This window comes from Mirounga leonina, unplaced genomic scaffold (genome assembly GCF_011800145.1).
Source record: "Mirounga leonina isolate KUSES-001 unplaced genomic scaffold, KU_Mleo_1.0 Mir_366, whole genome shotgun sequence".
Lineage (NCBI taxonomy): Eukaryota > Metazoa > Chordata > Mammalia > Carnivora > Phocidae > Mirounga > Mirounga leonina.
In genome coordinates, this window is record NW_023270709.1 from 10,614,757 (window position 1) to 10,619,775 (window position 5,019).

Below are 5,019 nucleotides of genomic sequence, written 5' to 3' on the forward strand. Positions count from 1 at the left end.
TCTATCCCCCAAGAAATATGTTGGTCATCACCCCAAGCATATGACTCACCGATATACATCTGAAGGTCTCATGACTAAGGTTTTATCGGACAGTAATAAAGGATAGCTAGCCCCCTCAAGGTCCCGGAAACCTTGCTTCCAAAATTCCTTAGAGACTTAAGCTCTCCCTAACCCCCTCCCAACTTGAAAGTATATAACGGGCCCCTCCTCATGACCCCATGCAGCTCTTTCTGCCCACAGGTCCTGTCCCTAGTTTCAATAAAACCACCTTTTTGCACCAAAGACATCTCAAGAATTCTTTCTTGGCCATCAGCTTTGACACTAACATCTTTCCTACATCACTAAGATTGGCACATATATTGCAGACTAACATTATATCAATTAAAATGTGGTTAGAAACTAGAGAAAAGATGATTACCTGCCTTTATGAGTCATCTCTGGGTATATATATATACACACAAAAAATCCTATGCAATTAAGATATATAAATGGGTTTTTCTCAGAACATACAAAAAAAATTAACTCCCAAATGTTTATATGCTCTTGAGTCAGAAATAAAGCACAATATACACTTGAACTGATCTGCTTTTTATTCCTTTCATTGTGACTGGCATTAGGGGAAAGAAAAAATGGGAGATGAGTCCTGCAAGGAAATCTATAATAATCAGACTCCAAGGTCTCATTTCTATCATTATCTATTGTGAATAATTATCCACATTTTACTTATTTCATCTATTTAAATCTTATCAATTGTGTTAAACTGATTAAAATGGACTAATTAATTATGTTTTAGAAATTTGGGGGGTATCATAGGATTAAGATATTTAATAAAACACATTTTTGTGATTAAAGTCTCAGAAGAATCCCTTAAGTGTTAAGTCCTACTTCCTGAACCCCTCGTAATATACAGTTCATTCTGAAGCAGGAGTAAATCACTGAAGTGAACATTTTCTTCATAATGTCACTACAAAATAGCATAAAAAGTATTCTAACTACATGCCATGAAATTAAAACAACAGACCATGACGGGTAGGAAATTGTGGGTTTATCTTAGTTTCGTGAAGATTTAAAAAAAAAGTAACATTTATGGAGAAAGTAATGAATATTAAATCTTTCATACACCTACAACGATTAAAGAACTCTTTTCACTTATGCTAGCAACTCTGCAACATGGTGAGATTTTTTGATCGGTTTGAACGAAGAGACTCAGATGTTAATTAGTGTCAGGTCATATAGAATGGGAAGTTTGAAAAGCAAATAAAATAAAATAAAAAAAAAAAATAGAAAGAAAAGGAGATGGAAGGGAAACAGGTGGAAGTTATTCAAATAGTTTAAGATGTCCTGACACTGAAAACAGGACACGGATCTGGTACTCCAAGACTGATACTCAAGTGTGGTCCACAGACCAGCAGCAGGGGCATTTCCTTAGAGCCAAGTCTCAGCTCCAACACAATCTTATTAAATTAAAATCTTTTTAAAGAAGATCCTCAGGTGACTCATGTGCATATTTAAGTTTTGGAAACACTACCACTATGGGGAATTATTTTGAAAACTTAAGGCTAATAAGATACCCCGTGACTGGAAGGAAACAACATAGTTCTACGTATTTTTATATAGTAATCACAATAAATCTTCTTCAGAATGGGTGTTCCTTAAAGAGTGAGGGTCGTATTTTTTTTTTTTTTCTTTTGCATCCTCAGCATCTAGTATAATGCCTGGCTCATAGGTGGAGAGTGAGAATGGATGAGTAAATTATGTTAAAGTAAAAATAGAGCAGTCAAGTCAGTGATGCTACACTATTTGTTAAAAACATTAAGATGGTTGGCTTAATGGGCAAGTACAAGGACATTTAATAGGGACCCATGAAAAGCAGGGTTAAGTGAAAATAGGAAAAAAAGTTTCACTCAAACACATAATGGAAAAAAAAAGACTGTCATGTGCTTAAATTAGGAAGAAAACACACAAAGGTATTGGGCATCATATGCATAACTTGATAATTTGATAACTTTAAAGGGCAAATGTGATACTGGAATGAAAAAATATTTTCATTATGGTAAGCCCTATTATTGGCCCATTATCCTGGTCAAATTTTGCTAGAATTCTATGCTCTTTGACCAAGGAAGAATCTAGAATGTAAAGTGGATTTAAGATAAAAATCAGTTGAGAAAATTAAGAGACTGAGAGGATATCCCAGAAAATACTCATAGTTATTTTAAAACATACGTTCAGCATAAAGCCGGCAGTGCAATTCTGACAACCCAGACTCGGTCCAGTTTTGCAGGCAGAGTCTCCGAGAGACTGCCCCCTCACTTCCAACACCAGCTGCAAGCTCTGAGGATCCCAGGCCACTTGTACTTGTTACCAATGGGGTACAAATTGGGCAGTCCCCTCAAGTTCAGGTTCTAGGGTGCCAGAAGAATTCACAGAACTCAGGGAAGTGCTGTACTTCCCACTCCTTTTGTTATAAAGTTTTGGAATCAGGACCAGACACAGGAAGAACCCCATGGGGCAGGGTCTGGGTGGGTTACTAACACTAAGCTTCCACGTCCTCAGGACACATCACCCTCCAGGCACATCAATGTGCATCTCCAACCCGAGAAGCTCTCCTGAGCCTTCCTGTGTCGTTTTTATTAAGACTCACTACAGAGCCATGATTGCTGAATCACTGACTACACAAATCCCTGTTTCTCCTCCGGAGGTTGGACTGATATCCTGAGGCTCAGAACCCCAACTCCATAGTTGTGTCACAGGGTTAGTCATTCCAGCATGGCCAGCCCCTATTTTGGCACAATCTAGGACCCACCATGAATATCAAAGACATGCCCATCACTTGGGAAATCCCAAAGATGAAAAGCTCCTTCTCAGGAACCAAGGAAAAAGGCCAGCTAAATTCTTTATTATACAAGTTGGCCTTCCTGAGGATTCTGGCCAGGCTGGCTTACTTCCAGATCAAATCTAATACAGTGATCCACAGGAGACGGCCAGATTCTTCTGCTGTTACTTTGTTGTTGCATTGATTATACCAAAAAAAAGGGACAGAAGACGGAATTCAGAACATATATTATCCGGTGTAGTTTCTGGCCTAATGGTATTCTTTGAACACTAGTCTTGTATGATAGATATTTACTGAGTGCCTACCTTGTGATAGGCACCTAATATGAACACCGCCGAAGAAACCAATTTTATCTACATACGGCTTAAACAAATACATGTATCTGCATTTAACTAATGTTCCAGTCAAATGATCCTTGCCTATTCATTAAAGTATGTCTCACAAACTCTTTACTAAAAATATTTCATCATTTATTATGTTACTTTGGGTTACTTCTGTGCTCATAGTGGGGTATGGTAGACAGAAAATACACTTTGGGGTATGATGGAACTGGGTTTGAAATCCAGTTAATCGTGAGCTAGTAAGTACTTACTCTGGTCCTCAACCTCTGTATCTGCAAAACCGTGAACATAATCACATCAACTTAGAGAGGCAAAAGAGTTGGTTAAGAGCCTGACTCTGGGACTAGGCTGCTTGACAGACAGCTCTGGTTCTTTCTAGCCATGTAAGGTTAGCAATGTCACCTAATCTCACTGGCCACAGCTTCCTCATCTGTAAAATGAGGACAATCCTTGCCCTCAAAGAGATGTTGTGAGGATTAAATAATTAAATACTTCACTTATAATAGTGCCTGGCACCTAATAAGCACTTAAATTGTAGTGATTTTTAGTGATTACTATTTTTAATTCCCTTATTAATTTTATTTATTACTTATATTTCTGTTGCGATCATGATCGTATTTATGAATGCTATTATAAAATGTGACACAAAGCACACAATCAAATGTTGATTTCCTTTACTATAGAAATTACTGGGTTTCACACTATTCATTAAGAAGAGTACTCCATGGACACAAATAAGTGAGATGAGGTTTGCCCTCATTTGATGGCAGGTTAAAAAAAAAAAAAAAAAAAAAAGGAAATGGGAGTATAAAGGGTTAGGAGGGCAAACCAATTTTTAAGCAATGCAAAACTGTTTAAAAGTGGGGGGTGGGAAGAATTCTTAATAGGCAAAGGCAAAAAATTAGAAAAGTGTGGGCATAAAAGGATGCCTTGCAAAGTTAAAATTACAATCTTTTATCAAGAACTTGGGAAAATTATTTTTAAAGCACAAATCCTTGCCGTCTTAAGAGTTTAAGAAGGCATAATGAAGTACCAACTAAGATCCCTTTCATTTTAAAATACGAAAACTTAAAAATGATCACCACTTGGGGAAAAATACCCCCGCAGTATTTTAATACATGACAAATGAAAATCAGTCAGAATTCCTTACGCTAGACCCTTAAATTATTATAGGCTCTGTTGTACCCACATATGCACCTACTAGTTAAGGTCACCATCAGAATACAATGGAATTTTAAGAATGAGATTAAATATTCCAAGTATATTAAATAACTCACAAAATATAAGTGGTATCACCAACAACGCAGAAACTAAGCTGTTTTAACTAGAATTACTTACACTGAAAATGAAGATAGAATTTTTTTAATACACTGGATGCAATTCCAAAACTCACTGCTAAAAACGTAAGGGCTAAAAGTTTTATGAGTTTCGAATCAAAACTGTGCAAACAACATAGGTATAAATCCACTTGTGTTTCTTATATTTACCCTATTTAGTCTTCAAGCTGTCAAATTTGTTTTATGAGAAAAACTATGACAATTTTATTATTTTATTATAATTTAAGACATGAATTATTTTCTCTTTATTTAAAAAATCCACATCATTAAATCTTGTAGCACTTCTTTGATGGATAGTACCAAGTTTTTCTTGTGATACATACTTAAGAGGATGCAGGGTGGTGACTCCTTCTGTTATACTGTCTATAGTCCACAGAAAACTTAAGGCATGTTTTCTCTAAAGAATACTTTTAAATGATCAGAGAAAAGCCTAAGGTTTGAAGTTTATCTAAAGCCTTCCTGCAACCTTCACTTCCCTCTTCGTAACAAAATTCTAACAACGCATTTA